At 40.2% G+C, this 18,495-nt stretch overlaps 1 protein-coding gene across 2 annotated transcripts in view; it reads left to right on the top strand.

Annotated features, from left to right (window-relative positions):
- LOC137629741 (FYVE, RhoGEF and PH domain-containing protein 2-like) overlaps positions 1 to 18,495 on the top strand; it is a 475,513-nt gene that overhangs the window by 86,039 nt on the left and 370,979 nt on the right. The window lies entirely within an intron of this gene.

Raw genomic sequence — 18,495 nt, 5'->3', positions numbered from 1 at the left:
ATAATCCTCTTGTAGTTTTATTTTTTCTCTCTCTCTCCCTCTCTCTCCCTCTCTCTCTCTCTCTCTCTCTCTCTCTCTCCAATATCCTGTGGTTATATTTCTATTTCTGTCTCCTTCTATCTCTTTTTCTCTCTCTCTGTAGTTAAATTTCCCTAAGCCTGTTCTGGATTTATTCTCTCTCTCTCTCTCTCTCTCTCTCTCTCTCTCTCTCTCTCAGGCGAAAATTCATGCATTAATAACTTCCAAGCCTGAAGTTATTTTCCGTTTTTTTCCGGTAAGGAATTTAGATACATTTTTCGTCTCCCTGTGTAATCAGATTAGAGCTTTATTCATACAGTATTATTTCTATTACTGAAATCTGCATCACGGATCCAAATGCCTTTTTTGGGCTCAAGCCATGTCGTCCTGATGGAAGTTCCTATAGGGTAGCTTCCTAGGGTATATTACAACTACGGCGATATTCCCAGAGAATTTACCTTAAGGTACCAGAATTCTAACTCCTGGAGCGAGTATCCCTCGTGAAAGGGATATCGCGACATATCAGAGGACGTATTCTAGACACGTCACATGGCAATCTACTACCTAAATAGAGATTCGTCTCGTTAGAGGGAGATTGACGAGATACGAATTCGGGAAGAAAAAGGGGGGAGCCGCTCCCAAGGCCTCCCAATCCCCCGATTCGTATGCGTGCCTGGCGCCAATCCTGGCGCCATCTGTATTCCTTTTTGCGTAGCTTAACAACTCGGTGTTTTTTCCTGTTTTTCTCGCAAATCTTGGATTTATTCAGCTTTTCATGGCTTCTCCGTCTTCGTTGGCCTCGGATAAGTTGAGTATAGTGTCTGTTATGTATAAATGTAGGCTCTTGGTAAATTTTGAGTGATTAATAGGATTAATCTTTGATACAAGAGCCGTAGCCTACCAGAGGTGTCCTGGACACTGTCACTCGCTAGGTATAAATTAGTTAGTCAGAGTGACATTCCTGGTTGTTTTGCTTAATAAATTTTAGCTATTTAGCGTTACATAGGATTTCCTTTCGTGCTTAGTATTATTTGGCGAAGTATTCGCCATTCTGGCCTACGCTAGGCCATGTAGCCTAGTCGTTTGGTCCTAGTACTTAATGCATGATTTTGGTTTTTCCGAGTGTAATTAAAAGTTTATTAAAGCTTTAGGCTATATTTTATACAATTTAGACTGTGTGGAATATTTCCAAGATTGTATACGTGAGAGTTTCGGTGAATTAGGTAATCGATTCTCTTGGTGCCTAGGTTAATTGCTTATGGAGCCTTAGTATACTTTATTATTCTCCCCGGTTGCTTTCTTTTCTTCGGAGAAGGTATGCAATCCCTTTCCCTCTGTTTAAGCCTTGGGCTTATCCCTAAGTGGTTTTTCCGAATTTATTTTCGATAAAACTATACTAGGGTGTTACTGTACCTTCCTGTTCCAGCAAAGTCTGGTTCAAAGAGGGACAGAACAACAGAGTTTTTTAGTCTGGTCCGTGTTGTCTGGCTTGGGGCAGAGTTCCCCTCGCTGACCTAACACTTTTAAAGGGAGCTTAGCTCCCTTAGGTCACTATCGAAGGTTTCTGTAGTATGATTCCTCCCTTTGTGATCGACCAGACTAAAGTCCTGTTGCTGTTCTTGGGGAGGATAAAATCTTCCCTTGGGAATAGCAACGCCTTCCTTGCTTTGGTGCTTTGGAAGCTGGCAAGTATTGCTGGCCCTTTCCCTTAGATCTCCCTTAGGCTAAGACAGAGTTCTTGGCTGCGGGTGATCTGTCACTAAAGCAAGGTTGGCAGGACCCTTTTGTCCCTTCCCCCTCTATCTCCGTAATGGCCTTGCCATTACTGTACTGTACCCTGCCGGCCGGCAGAGCTGGCCGGCAGGGGTATTACTGTACTGTACGTTATTCTACTTCTGGACCTAGTATAGGTTGGGATGTGGAATTGACTAAGGCCATTGCCGGCCGGCTGAGATGCTGGCCGGCAAGGGCCTTATGTTTTCGAGTGCTACCCGGACCTCTCTTGGTCCCTCATCCATGCCTGCCGACAGAGCCGGACGGCATTGGTCAAGGAAGCCTGAATTAAGTTTCTCCCCTTCCTTATATGCACTCTTTCGGTTGCCGGGCTTTGGGGGTCGTGTACACTCTTATCCCGGCATCCATTCTATTTTCTTCTAGTGCTGTACCTGTCCCGGCTGCCGGCCTATGAGGCAGACAGCCGGGCAGGTGTAGTCTTCTGGTTCTTTTGCTGCCGGCTGGCATTGGTCTTGTACCTTTGCCGGCCGGCTTATGTCAGTCCTTGTCTGCCGGTCACCAAGAGTGTGGCCGGCAGCTAGGTACTACCTTGTGTAGTTACTGGCCGGCAGTCATTGCCGGCCAACACTGGCTGTTGCTGGCCGGCAGTTACTGCCGACGGCACAAGCATTTGAACCAGAAGGCTGCCGCCCTATAGCTGTTAAGTAGTATACTTTAAAGCTAATTGTGGTGTGTGCCGGCCGGCAAAGGCAGGCCGGCACACATCCTCCTATACTGTACTAGTATTCTTCGGTATAGCATATACAGTAAGAAGAAAACTATAGTAAAAGTTTAGGTACAGCACTGTATCTTCTAACACTATTGTGTTTTCTTGCACAGCCCTTTGCTGTTGCCCTCAGACAGGAAGCAGAGTCTTCCCCGTCTATTATCCAGGATTTTAAAATCATTGCCTAGGTGTGAGCTCCACCTGTTTCCTCTGGAAACCTTGCATTGGTTACTCTAGTAGAGATAAACCAATTTTGATTTTATTATCTGGAAAGCTGCAACAATGGGTTGTGAGGGAAACACAAGTGTGTGTCTTTCCTTTATGAATTGTTATGCTATACTATGCATATCCAGTGATACATAGTTCACTTGATACTCATGGAAATTTTTTCTCTTTACAGGAGGACCCTCCGAAGTGCGGAAATGTTTTCTGCAATGTCCGTAGCAGGAACCTCTGCGGACATGAGTGTTGTAGGAGACACGCAGCATGCGCTGTCTCCAAGGATGATCTCCAGTATTGGGACCCTCAGGTATGTACTGTATGCACTAACCTGATTACTGAGGCTTTTGATTCCCCTAGAACGACGGAATCAAGGGATATAGCTAGGGAAAAGCTCCGTACTTGGGTAAGGGGCTTCAAGAAGAACACCTCTGGCCCTTATCTTCCTAATGAGAAGATGAGGGCGTATCTTTTTCCCCAGGCATCAGCTGAAGCAGTGATTCCCCAGCCTCAAGAGGAGATCCCCCAAGACCTAGTCCAGGTGGACGAGGAAGTCGCAGATGCGATGCAAGACATCCAGTTGTGTGACAGGATGTCTGATGTGGACGAAGGTTTGGAAGAAGACCTCCTGGCAGAAGGTCAGGATCAAGTTCAAACCCCGGATGTCGCAGAGGATGGGGTCGACGAGGTGTCGGCTACTCCGGTTCAGATGCCGGAGTCCATCCCCTCAACATCCGCTGGTCTCCCAGTAGAACTGGGACAGGCCCTCTCTTCGATTGTTGGAATGATCCAACAAATGCAGAAGGAGAATCAGGAGAAGGCGGCTGCAATGGAACTGCGTATGCAGTCCCTAGCAGAATCACATGGGCCCCGGAAAAGGCTCAATGTGAAAGACCTTCCCATATGCTCAGACGCTAACCCATGGAGGTATGCTGAGCACATGCCAATGACGACTGGTAAGATCGTCATTTCGGATAAGCTGGGTTCAGTTCTCCTAGAGGAGGTAGAATTCTGGCCCAGCAAGGCATCATATCCGGACTGCTATGTCCGGCTGAGAAAAGAACCAGCTTCAAGGGAGGAGACAGAGCCGAAAGAGGTCATGATTATGGACCATGCTAAGGCTCAAGCCCTACTTTCATCCTCGATGAAAGAGAGGGGCTTCTCGAATTCGAAGGTAGCAGCATTGAGCAAGAAGCTCCCTTCTTTTGTGTCCTCTTCTGATAGAGCCTTCCCCTTTTTACAGAAAGGGTTTGCGGCTGTCCTAAAGGCAATCGAGGCCGGCAAGCCTTGCCCCTCCCTGGAGGAGTGTAAACCCTTGTCGCTGGCTCTGCCTATGGACCACAAGGACTGGAAGGATGTCCATCTAACATTCTCAGTGGGAAAGTTGGAGGCTGATATTGCCGGACGGCAATTCGGCGAGGACCTCCCCAAGTTGTCCGAATTTCTTTTACGAAGAGAGTTCGAGACAAAAGAAAGACTGGCTGCCTCAATGTCTCATCAGACTACTCTTGAGACGATGGCAAGTGACCCTAAGGTCCATGAAATGTTCATGGTTGTGGCTAAGTCTCACCTAGCCACAGTGACGAAGGACCTTTATGGCTTCGTCAAGGCAAGGAGAGCTTGCAGGGAGTTCGTGTTCACTGGGGCTTCGGTGAGACACGAGCCAAGGAAGTTAATATCCTCCAACATTTGGGGAAAAGACCTTTTCCCTACCGATGTGGTCAAAGAGGTTGTTGATAAGGCCGCCGTGGAGAATAGAAACCTTCTCCAGAAGTGGGGCCTGGCTATCAAAAGAAAATCTTCCCCGGATGAGGGTCCTCAACCTAAGAGGAAGAATATGAGGACTAGGCTACCGTCTCGGCCAGCCAAGCCTTATAGACAGCAACAGCAACTGCAATTGCCTTTGCCTCCAGTGCCCCAGATGGTGGCACAAACCCCGACTACTTTTCAGTGGGTACCCCAGGCTGTGCCAGGTCAGTCAACCACATTCACCCCAACGTTCGAAGGACAGTCTTCTTCCTTTCGTGCAAAGCCTAGAGGAGCAGCCAGAGGCTCGTCTAGGCGCCCCTCAAGGGGAAGGGGATTCAGAGGTGGTCGTGGTCGAGGAGGCAAGACCTCAGGACGGCAGTCCAAGTGAAACGATACCGGTAGGAGGGAGACTAATGAAATTTTGGGATCGCTGGACCTTCGATCCCTGGGCCCAAAGCCTACTCAAGAATGGACTGGGTTGGAGCTGGTACAGCACTCCACCCCCATGCCTTCGGTTTTTCCAACACTCCACCCCCATTTTGGAGGAGTACGTTCAAGAACTGTTGGAGAAAAATGTGATCCGAAAGGTGAAGTCCATCAAATTCCAAGGGAGGCTGTTTTGTGTTCCCAAGAAAGACTCGGAAAAGCTCAGAGTCATTCTGGACTTGTCACCACTCAACAAGTTCATAGTGAATTGCAAATTCAAGATGCTAACACTGCAACACATAAGGACCTTACTGCCCAAGAGGGCATACTCAGTCTCTATAGACTTGTCAGACGCCTATTGGCACATCCCGATCAGCCGTCGACTCTCCCCCTACCTAGGGTTCAGGCTACAACGGAAACTGTACGCCTTCAGAGCCATGCCATTCGGGCTAAACATAGCCCCAAGGATTTTCACGAAGCTTGCGAGCGCAGCTCTCAAACAATTACGCCTAAAGGGAATTCAGGTAGTAGCCTACCTGGACGACTGGCTGGTGTGGGCAGCATCCGAGACCGAATGCTTACAAGCTTCCAGTCAGGTGATCCAGTTCCTAGAGTACCTAGGCTTCAAGATCAACAAGAAAAAGTCTCGACTTTCTCCATCCCAAAAGTTCCAGTGGCTGGGAATCCACTGGGACCTTTTGTCACACAGTTTCTCCATCCCAATGAAGAAAAGGAAGGAGATAGCGGGCTCTGTCAAGAGACTTCTAGATTCCAAATGGATATCAAGACGCGAACAGGAGAGGGTACTAGGCTCTCTCCAGTTTGCTTCAGTGACAGACCCAGTGCTAAGAGCACAGCTAAAGGATGCAACCGGACTTTGGAGAAGGTATGCATCAAACGCGCGAAGAGACCTGAGAAGACCAGTGCCGCCTCGGCTACGTACTCTTCTCAGACCTTGGTCCCAAGCCAGACATCTAAAGAAGTCGGTTCTTCTTCAGCCACCTCCCCCGTCGATGACGATTCACTCAGACGCCTCAAAGGAGGGATGGGGAGGTCACTCTCATCGGAAAAAAGTCCAGGGGACTTGGTCCAAGCTATTCAGGACCTTTCATATAAACTTTCTAGAAGCTATGGCAGTGCTCCTTACCTTAAAGAAAGTCTCCCCGCGTCACTCGATCCACATAAGATTGGTGACAGACAGCGAGGTGGTTGTGAGATGCTTGAATCGACAAGGGTCGAGGTCACCACCTCTCAACCAAGTGATGTTAGCCATTTTCCGATTGGCAGAAAAGAAGAAGTGGTACCTGTCGGCAGTTCACCTTCAAGGAGTCCGCAATGTGACAGCGGACGCTCTATCCAGGTTCACACCGATAGAGTCGGAATGGTCCTTAGACGCAGGATCATTTTCCTTCATTCTGAATCAAGTCCCAGAACTGCAAATAGACCTCTTTGCGACGAAAGACAACAAGAAGTTGCCCCTGTACGTGTCCCCGTACGAGGACCCCTTAGCGGAAGCAGTGGACGCAATGTCCCTCGACTGGAACAGGTGGTCCAGGATTTATCTGTTCCCTCCTCACAACCTTCTGTTGAGGGTCCTCAACAAACTGAGATCCTTCAAGGGGGTAGCGGCAATAGTGGCCCACAAGTGGGCGAACAGTATGTGGTTCCCCTTGGCGTTGGAACTACAGATGAAGTTCGTGCCGCTACCACATCCAGTTCTGACCCAGCGAGTCCAGAAGTCGACTGTCTGCGCTTCATTACAGAAAACCCAGACCCTGCAGCTCATGATTTTCTCGCCCTAGCGGTGAGAAAGCGTTTCGGAATTTCGAGAGCTAGCATAGACTTCCTAGAGGAATACAAGTGCAAATCGACTAGAAGGCAATATGAGTCATCTTGGAGAAAGTGGGTGGCCTTTGTAAAGGCAAAGAATCCGCAGGAGATCTCAACAGACTTCTGCTTATCTTTCTTCATCCACCTCCATGGCCAAGGATTGGCAGCTAACACGATTTCAGTATGTAAATCGGCTTTGATGAGACCCATTTTATTTGCCTTCCAGATCGACCTAGGTAACGAGATCTTTAATAAAGTTCCGAAAGCCTGCGCTAGGCTCAGACCTTCAGCACCTCCAAAGCCCATTTCATGGTCTTTAGACAAAGTTCTTCATTTCGCCTCCCTGTTGAGCAATGAAGAATGTGCGTTAAAGGATTTAACGCAAAAAGTTATTTTCCTATTTGCACTCGCGTCCGGGGCCAGGGTTAGTGAGATCGTAGCCCTCTCGAGAGAGGCAGGTCGTGTTCAGTTCCTGGATGGGGGGGAGCTGAACCTGTTTCCGGATCCTACGTTTCTCGCCAAGAATGAGTTACCCACCAACAGGTGGGGTCCCTGGAGAATCTGCCCTCTGAAAGAAGATGCATCTCTATGTCCAGTAGAATGCCTAAAGGTCTATCTTCGTAGAACTTCAGACTTCAAGGGTAGTCAACTATTCAGGGGAGAAACATCAGGCTCAAATTTATCTCTGAATCAACTCAGAGCGAAAATGACATATTTTATTCGCAGAGCGGATCCTGACAGTACACCCGCAGGTCACGATCCGAGGAAAGTTGCCTCATCCCTAAATTTCTTTAATTGTATGGATTTTGAACATCTCTGTTCATACACGGGCTGGAAATCTTCCAGGGTGTTCTTTCGCCACTATGCGAAGCAAGTAGAGGAACTTAAGAGATCTGTGGTAGCAGTGGGTCGTGTAGTTAACCCTACTGTTTAACTCTGCGAGGAACAGTGATCTTAATTGGGACGATTAAGTCCAGGGTGAGTGTGTAGGTACATACTGTACTACAAACTAAAATGAGGGCACCAAGTGCCCATACAGACTGTTCCTTCCTTCAAAGGTGAACCTCGCATAAGTTCAGACATGTGTGCCAAGCGTTTCTAACGCTAATGTGATTGATTTGTAATACAGATTTTTTATGACTTGATACCTTGGTATCTCATTAAAGTGGTGTTTAATGGTTTTTCTTTCAGATAAACAAGTCCTGTTTACTATCATACTTATGCTTAAAGTTTTGGGTTATCCCCTTTTATATAAATATATATATTTGTTGTTAACCTGTCTGTTTATTATCTGTCAATAAACTTGTTCTTGAGAACCTTGCGTCTCTTTCACCTGTGTCAATTTATTGGTATAATTGAGCATTTAAATTCTATGTATCTTATCTGGGATAATTCTGATAGAATTGTTCTGTTTTGCAAGCTATGTTGCATTGGTTTATGTAAGTCCCCTAATGGGAGGACTCCGTTCCATAATGGGACGAGGGCGGTTTTATTAGTTTCTTCCTATGCGGATATAAACCTTTGTCCAATACAAGTATTGTGCGGATGACTGGTCAATATATTGACGCAGTAGTTCTATACAAACTATGCTTTACCTAATATAGGGCGAGGCCACTATATTAGCTTGCCTGAGATTCATACATAGATATATGTACTCTTCGAGACTTTCCAGAGTCTAGTAGGACTCTTCCCTGTAGGGGGCAGGAAGCTCTAACATAGTTTATAGTTAGTTGAAAAGATGTATAACGGTAACATCTTAGGTCTCTAGGTCTAGTCGACCGGGAATAAATATCTCCGGGGAGTACGGCACGTTCTGAGAATCCACAGATACAGTAATGCTCTGGTACACTTCCATCAGGACGACATGGCTTGAGCCCAAAAAACGGATTTTGAGCGAAGCGAAAAATCTATTTTTGGGTGAGATAGCCATGTCGTCCTGATGGACCCGCCCTTGCCTTTCTAAGAAAGGACTGTAGGACCCCTCCCTACATACAGTATCTGTAGCACCTCGTGTACGCTACAAGGAATACAGATGGCGCCAGGATTGGCGCCAGGCACGCATACGAATCGGGGGATTGGGAGGCCTTGGGAGCGGCTCCCCCCTTTTTCTTCCCGAATTCGTATCTCGTCAATCTCCCTCTAACGAGACGAATCTCTATTTAGGTAGTAGATTGCCATGTGACGTGTCTAGAATACGTCCTCTGATATGTCGCGATATCCCTTTCACGAGGGATACTCGCTCCAGGAGTTAGAATTCTGGTACCTTAAGGTAAATTCTCTGGGAATATCGCCGTAGTTGTAATATACCCTAGGAAGCTACCCTATAGGAACTTCCATCAGGACGACATGGCTATCTCACCCAAAAATAGATTTTTCGCTTCGCTCAAAATCCGTTTTATAATTTACTCATACACTCAAGTCCTCTTAATTATTTTTTTTGAAAAAGGAATATTTATATTAGGATTGTGAGTTTTAATTCTTCATTTTATTATTCTAAGTATTCGATAAATTCAGATTTTCGTAGATGAATTTCTATCTTTTTTTCCTCAAATGATATATTTTTAAAAGCATTTTTTTATATCCATCTCATTTTTCGTCATGCAATATTTGTTTAATTTAATTAAATTGACAATCTTTCTGTCCGCGTGATTCAATTCATGGTTTATTTTGAAAACTTTTGAAGTTACAAATATTTTGTTTTATTTGAATGTTATCATACGAAATACATTTTGATACCTCTCTTGTTATATGAGATTACCTTTTATTCAAATTTATTAGTTCATTTGGTTTTTGGATTTGTTATGGTCATGTGTGGGTTTGCTTAAACGAAATGATAATCGTTCTTAGTTTAGATTAGCAGTTTTTAATGCCAGCCCAGTCCATTACAGAAATGAAATGTAAATTTTTTACTTCTGGTAATATTGATAAATATAAATGTTTTCGTATTTTTCAATTGCTTTTAACATTTATTTTTATCGACAAAATAAGTTTACAACATTATTATTCCCTTAGTTATAAGTTATTGTTAGTATTATTTTCATTGCCTCAACATTTATTTTTATCAACAAGGTAAATTTACACCGTTATTTTCCCTTAGTTATAATTGAATCATTCAGCATTGATAATATATAGCTCTGTTATCGAGATCACTATTAGAAACTCAATAAATGATAGCAACTTCTGAATCCCCTTCAGTAATTGCTCTCATAACTACCAAGTATTCCAAGGGGGATTTTTTGGGAATGTGCGGTTTCTGAGAGGAAAGCCTTCGTGGCAAACTAAATTGTGATTTAAATATCCTCCCAGAGATGGCGAGACCATCGTCGACATTTTCGTGCAGGTTTTTATAAATGATTTTAAGTCTTTACTTTCTCCATATTTCGAGGAAGAGAGGTGACATTTTTTGCGACAGTCCCATGCCTAACCTGGGCATTTTCGCCTCTATTGCGAAAGGATCCTCTCCACGCTCCAGCTCCCAAAACCCAACGTAGTCTCGGGCCAAGATAGGTTTAGAAGGGGAAATCTACTATAACCATTTGGTCGTCTGCCAGCGAGATTGGAAGCTGATATTGAGCCTTAAATACAACGGGCAGCCGTAGATGCTCTGCTTTAAATCCCCCTGGTAGACGCCGGCTTAAGCCTTTTCATTGTCCAGCGTGAAAAAAAAGGGGAATTTAGTGATAAAACTTAAGGTAGATATTCCTTTCGTTTGTGGGGCTCTGCTCGACGTGTGATATTTGTTTAATTTGAATGAGAGTCGTCTGAAAGGATGTTTTAATGGTCTCTCTTACTCTGGGGAAAAGGGGCATTGTTGATAATAGCTTGTCACTTTTTGTCTGATGCTCTTTTAAGGGTTCCTGTGGATCTTTGATGATGATGATGATGATGATGATGATTATTATTATTATTATTATTTCTGGAGATACCTCATACATCACCATGATCAGCAAAGCTGTACTAGTCACGGTCACACATACTAGGTTGGTTTGATGTGAGCTATCAGACAAAAGGCTCCCACCATCATTAATCCGCAGTGGCCAGCATGATAATTAAAACTGGCCAAAACATAGACATAAATAAGGACATGTCTGAGGCCTTTGTCCTGCAGTGTTGTTATACTGTAGTGTCTGTTTAGGAATTTTTTTCTAAAAGTAACTGTCATACTCATTATTATAAATTTTGAATGAAGATTAAACATCGTCTATCCCCTTTGAAAAAATTACACACCAACCATAAATATCACAACAGCTCATCATTAGCACTGCAACCATCCGACAAACAATGCGTAATATCTGTAATATAAAATTTATCCGGCACTTCCTGGATACCATGGTTCTTACGTTCCAGCTTCTCATCGACACCCAAAGTTCTCGTCCTTCGAAAACTATATATTGATGTACATTTTCGCCAACCTTTTTTTTTTTTTTTTTTTTTTCCAAATATGGGTCCATCATCACTTCTGTATTCTTATTGCCACATATTTTACTCTTTCAACTCTTCTCTCTTAACATGTAATATTAACCCTTTCACTACCAATGGTGAATTAAACGAAAATTGTGATGTTGCAAAATCTTTCAAGAAGACACGAACTCTGGCTTGTTGATATTTATTGGAGAGCTCACATCAAGACCTTTTTATAGAATATCTACTTTCTATAGTTTAGGTAATTTTAAAAGTTTTTCTATTCAGATTATTACCAAGTCACCATTGGCAGTGAAATAGGTCATTTTATCTGCCTCTTTTTTATTTTATTTCCCCATTTATTATGGTTATAACATTGTTTTTTTTTTACCATGATCAAAAGGAGTTCATGTATCATGTGACTTGTATTTCCTTTTCTAGTAACATTCTGGAAGTTTTATTCCAGCTGTGACCAAGTTGTGGAATGATCTTCCTAATCTGGTAGTTGAATCAGTGGAACTTTAAAAGTTCAAACTCTCAGCAAATGTTTTTATGTTGAATAGGCTGACGTAAGTCTTTTTTAGAGTTTATATATATATATATATATATATATATATATATATATATATATATATATATATATATATATATATAAAAAATCTGTTTTAATGTTGATACTGTTCCTAGAATATTTGATTTTAATTGTTCATAACTTCTCATATAGTTTGTTTATTTCCTTATTTCCTTTCCTCACTGGGCCATTTTTTTCCTGTTGGAGTCCTTTGAGCTTATAGCATCCTGCGTTTTTAACTAGGGTTGTAGCTTTGCGAGTAATAATAATACTACTACTACTACTAATAATAATAATAATGATAATCTCTTGCATTTACTTCAAGTGCCTAGACCAATCATCCTTTTTTGTTTCAGGATACCAGAAAACTTCAAATCAATCAATCAATCATCTTTTGTTTACATTCTGTATCTCTCGGTGACATTCTTTGTTACCTTACTGTATTTTTACCATAATTCAACTTCGTCTTCATGAATTTCTATCCTAATTCATTCTGTAATTCACTCTCATATGAGCTTATTCTAACTAACTTTTAATTACATTTTAACTTAATTCAACAAAAATTCACTTCCATCTTATCTTAATCTAACTACTAACATTCACCCACCTCTTGCCTTTCTTGAGAGAGAGAGAGAGAGAGAGAGAGAGAGAGAGAGAGAGAGAGAGAGAGAGAGAGAGAGTTGTTATAAAAATTTATTTTTAAAAACAAAAAGAATTTCAATCCAGAGACTCGTAAAACAATAGTTATACAGTATACGCACTTTCGGAGAGAGAGAGAGAGAGAGAGAGAGAGAGAGAGAGAGAGAGAGAGAGAGAGAGAGAGAGAGAGAGAGTGTGTTATAAAAATTTATTTTTAAAAACAAAGAGAATTTCAATCCACAGACTCGTAAAACATAATAGTTATATACGCACTTTCGGAGAGAGAGAGAGAGAGAGAGAGAGAGAGAGAGAGAGAGAGAGAGAGAGAGAGAGAGAGAGAGAGAGAGAGAGAGAGTGTTATAAAAATTTATTTTTTAAAAACAAAAAGAATTTCAATCCAGAGACTCATAAAACATAATAGTTATATACGCACTTTCGGAGAGAGAGAGAGAGAGAGAGAGAGAGAGAGAGAGAGAGAGAGAGAGAGAGAGAGAGAGAGAGAGGAAGGGTTATAAAAATTTATTTTTAAAAACAAAAAGAATTTCAATCCAGAGACTTGTAAAACATAATAGTTATATACGCACTTTCGGAGAGAGAGAGAGAGAGAGAGAGAGAGAGAGAGAGAGAGAGAGAGAGGAGAGAGAGAGAGAGAGAGAGAGAGAGAGAGAGAGAGAGAGAGAGTTATAAAAATTTATTTTTAAAAACAAAAAGAATTTCAATCCAGAGACTCGTAAAACATAATAGTTATATACGCGCACTTTGAGAGAGAGAGAGAGAGAGAGAGAGAGAGAGAGAGAGAGAGAGATTCTATATTTGTACTTCCGTATATACTAGATGTACCCACCATAACGCTGTTCTATTTTAAGTCGTTCAGACTTTACCTGCCACCCAAATGTACACCAGGTTAATTAATAACAGGAAATTGTGGTTTGCCCTTTACTAATGTTACAGAAGCTTTTGATGAACGTCTTTTTTTTTATAATCTCATTATTCATTCATGTTCTAATTGGGCCAGACTATCTTCATTCGACGGTAATGAAGTGTAAACAAATTCTGAATGCTTCAATCGGCTTTTTAGTTTTTTTTTTTTTTTTTTTTTTTTTTTTTGCTTATTGAACACTTTTGTAATCACGCCAGCCTTTGAAGATAAGATCGTTGCCACAAGCTAACAATTGCCTTTTTCCAGTTAAAAGGTTAAAGTTTGTGGTGGACGATGTGGTAACGTTCCTGACTGGTGAACGTCATACTGGGATTCGAGTCCCGCTCATACTTGATATTTCTTTGGTCGCTGTAACCTCACTATTCGTGTGAGCTAAGGATGGGGGTTTTAGAAAATTGAGTTAAGGAGTGTGGTGGACGATGTGGTAACGTCCCTGACTTGTGAACGCCATATCGGGATTCGAGTCCCACTCATGCTTGATATTTCGTTGGTCGCTGCAACCTCACCATTCGTGTGAGCTAAGACTGGGGGTTTTAAAAAATTAAGTTAAGGATTGTGGTGGACGATGTGGTAACGTCCCTGACTGGTGAACGCCATATTGGGATTCGAGTCCCGCTCATACTTGATATTTCTTTGGTCGCTGCAACCTCACCATTCGTGTGAGCTAAGGATGGGGGGTTTGGGGGAGCTGGTAGGTCTACCTGCTGAGTCATCAGCTGCCATTGCCTGACCCTCCTTGGTCCTAGCTTGGATGGAGAGGGAGCGTGGGCGCTGATCATATGTATATTTATTCAGTCTGTCGGGCATTGTCCTGCTTGGTAGGGCAATGTCACTGTCCCTTGCCTCTGCCAAGTGGTGGTTTGGTAATCTGAAATTTATGCTTTGGTGCCGTAAATTTTGTTATGTATCTTTAATATTTTTGGGTGTTTTGTGAATGCTGTTTTTCATTGGTTTTAGTCATAATATCGAAGATTTGTTTATGTTTATTTGTATCAGTATTCACGTGAGATCAATGTCTTTTTTTTTCAAATGGCATTTTTCCATAGTTTTAGGTAAGTCATAATATATATTTTTTTTTAAATGAGAAATAAATCTATTCTTAGCTAGAACGAAAGTTTAATAATTAAAGGCACCCTCAAAATCAGAGTTCAAAGCTAATTCGAAACCTTTATGGTGAAAAGAAATAATCGAAACCTATGATGTTAAAGAATCTTGTAAACTCGTGAGTGGATTGTTGAACCAATTCCTCCTCATAGAAATAAAATGTTGATATTGAGTGTGATTGGAAGGTAAAAGAAACAGTTTAAAGGATTTAAAGGCCACTCATGAATGTCAGGGGCAAGGGACAGTGACATTGCCCTATCGAGCTGGACAATGCCCTAGAGATTGACCGTATATCCATATATGATTAGCACCCAAGCCCCCTCTCCACCCAAGCTAGAACCAAGGAGGGCCAAGCAATGGCTACTGATGACTATGCAGATAGATCTATAGGCTCCCCCTAACCGCCCATCATTAGCTCACAAGGATGGTGAGGTTGCAACGACCAAAGAAACTAACGAGTTTGAGCGGGACTTGAACCCCAGTGTGGCGTTCACTAGTCAGGGACGATACTACATCGTAGCAGAAATATAGTGTAACATATCTTCGGTAAAATAAGATTAAAAGACGAGAAATATGAAATACGGAGAAAATACTAAAAGCGAGAAATAGGGTCGTAATGCTTTGAAATGGTTAGATAACATGGAAAGCATACACGAATATTTCAGGTTTATTATAAAGGGAGGAGAGGAATAGCTGGATAGTGCTGGATGATGAGTATTGGAAAGGAAGCTCCCAATACTCTGGAAGCATCCCCAATATGGCGCACTATATGCGTGAATGCGCAGTATGTGTATTGGTATCCTGCGCACTTTGTGTATTGGTATCATGCGCAGTTTATGTAATGGTATCATGCGCGGTTTATGTTTGAATAATGCGCAGTTTGTGTATTTGGAATCCTGCGCAATTTGTATTTTGAAATTCTGCGCAGTTTGTATATTGGAATCCAGCGCAGTTTGTGTATTGGGATCCTGTGTAGTTTGTGTATTGGAAACCCGCTAAGTTTGTGTATTGCAATAATGCGCAGTTTATGTATTGGTATCCAGTGCAGTGTGTGTATAGGAATCCTGCTCAATTTGTGTATTGGAATTCAGAGTAGTTTGTGTATTGGAATCATGCTCAGTTTGTTTTTGGAATAATGTGTAATTTGTGTATACGAATCCTGCGCAGTTTTTGTATTTTCCGGATTCTTGCGCAGTTTGTGTATTGGCTTATTACATGTTGCTGGTGAACTTTTTATGTAGGTAACTGAAGTGGATAATTTGGATGTTTTCAGTCCATTAAGTTCATCCTTCAATTATTGATACCACACACACACACATATTTATAGTGTATGTATATATATATGTATATATATATATATTTATATAATGTATATATATATATATATATATATATATATATATATATATATATTTATATATATATATGTATATATATATGTATATATATATATATATATATATATATATATATATATATGTATATATACATGTATATATATACTGTATATACATGTATATATATATTATATATATATATATATATATATATATATATATATATATATATATATATATGTATATATATGTATATAGACATATATCTATCTATCTATCTATCTATATATATATATATATATATATATATATATATATATATATATATATATATACACTGCTAAAATTTGCCGTGATTTTAATCAGAAAGTCTCCGTAAAAATATACTGTTCTCAGCGGTATTTCAGTACAGTACAGAAAACCGTAATTTTACCATACTTTGTTATTATCTTTTACGGGTTGGTGACCGTAATATCACTCCTTAACGTCAGTATATCCGTTTTTAAAACGGCAAATGTCTGGTAACATTTGTGTCAGGATTTTTAGTGTTTTTATTGATAATACACTTAAATATTGAATTCGCACTGACAAGGGAGGCCAAGACCCATAGGTAAATACCATTAATGATAAATATTCTGCATTAAATCTACCTAATTTTTCTATGGAGTGAAAATAAACCTCTTTTGCAGAATCATCACATTTCACGATTGGCTTTCCTGCTGTTTGCTTCTGAAATAGCACCAACATATTTAACGTTTTACGTTTGTAAAAAAAAAAAATGTATTGCTAATTGTGATATTCGAGAATTGCCCAACCCCACCCCCCCCCTCAAAAAAAAAAAAAAATACAGGTGCTTTTGATTTTCATGCATCGTGCAGTGTATGTATCATGAATGGCATTGAAATGCAGTTGTTGACTGCAGTATTTTCATAGTTGTAGGGCACATTCTCTCTCTCTCTCTCTCTCTCTCTCTCTCTCTCTCTCTCTCTCTCTCCGTCGTCTTTAAAGCCGAAAGCAACTTGGAGTTGTGTAAACTTTGTTTAAAGCAAAAATTAATTTTTAGTTCTCGAAAATAATTAATATTCACCTTCTTAAAAGTGGAAGTTCTCATTACGTTTTTATATAATTATGATGTAAAAATAGAACATATTCTTGGTATATTGCGGTAGAATTTACTGATACTTACAACTTTTATTACCCTTCGTCAACGAAGTTGGAAGGAGGTTATGTTTTCGCCCTTGTTTGTCTGTTTGTGTATTTGTTTGTTTGTGAACAGCTTCTTGGCCACAATTTTACTCATAGAGTAATGAAACTTTCAGGGATTAATTTTTATGTTGAGGCGTGGAAATGATTCGGTTTTGAAAGTCCTAGGTCAAAGGTCAAGGTCAAGGTCGAGCAAAAGGTCGACGGAATTAACTGTTAATCTTAACCCCAAGTTCGCACATGGTTGTCACACAAAATACAAATACGCCTACGGTCTAAATTGATTCTGGGAAAGGCAAGCTGGTTGCGAGAAATGAGCTGTCGTGGCGCAGGTCTTCACTCTAAGTGATTATCTAGTTTAAAGTATGTTTTAAGCCATGAATTATCAGTTATATCCTTCATAATATCGCTTTGCCTATCCTCAAGAATTTTCTATTAATATTCTATTGCTATTCCATCACCTTTTCGGGAGGATAAAGTAATTTATGCATGTTTAACACCTTCCCTCCTAAGTGTATTATCTTTAGATTCTTTATCTAATTACTTTTAGGCTTAAAAAAGCAAAACTGTTGTCTTGCTCCGACGAGGTAGAAGGAATTTTTTAAATTTTCATTCTTTGCTTCATTTATTATTAATATTATTATTATTATTATTATAATTATTATTATTATTATTATTATTATTATTATTTATTTTTATTTTCATTATTTTTATTATTTTTATTATTATTGTTATTATTATTATTACTATTATTTTTATTATTATTATCATCATTATTTTTATTTATTATTATTATTATTATTATTATTATTAGCTAAGCTACAACCTCAGTTGGAGAAGCAGGATGCTATAAGCTCAATGGCTCCAACAGGGAAAAATAACCGAGTGAGGAAAAGAATTATCAAAACATCCTCAGTTATATCAGATTGATTAAGCTATATTGTGATAAAAAATTATACTGTGGCATTGCCAGACGCATAACTATTCGGTCTCTCACCGTCCTTCGGGTAGGAAAGAGAGCAAATAGTCATGCCTTGGGAAGAGGGTGTACCCCAAGAGGTACACTCGGAAACTACAACTGCCTTGTTGTAGTTAGGAAAGGTGATTGGTGGGATTAATTGAATCTGTCTCTCTGCATATCTATCTAAATATTTAGCTGAAATTATTGACGGGTCATGTGCACTAGTTAAGTATAATTTTCAGTAATTGAATTTTGAATGGAAATGTCAATGTTTTCCTTATGAAATATCTCCCATATTGAATAAAGAAGAAATTTCTCTCTCTCTCTCTCTCTCTCTCTCTCTCTCTCTCTCTCTCTCTCTCTCTCTCTCTCTCTCTCTCTCTCTATATATATATATATATATATATATATATATATATATATATATATATGTATGTATATATATATATATATATATATATATATATATATATATGTATATATATATATATATATATATATATATACACAGTATATATATATATATATATATATATATATATATATATATATATATATATATATATATATATACATATGTATATATATGTATATATA

The sequence above is a fragment of the Palaemon carinicauda genome, chromosome 37 (genome assembly GCF_036898095.1).
Source record: "Palaemon carinicauda isolate YSFRI2023 chromosome 37, ASM3689809v2, whole genome shotgun sequence".
Taxonomy (NCBI): domain Eukaryota; kingdom Metazoa; phylum Arthropoda; class Malacostraca; order Decapoda; family Palaemonidae; genus Palaemon; species Palaemon carinicauda.
The sequence above is the reverse complement of the archived record's forward strand: the minus strand, read 5'-3'. Positions and strand labels throughout refer to the sequence as shown.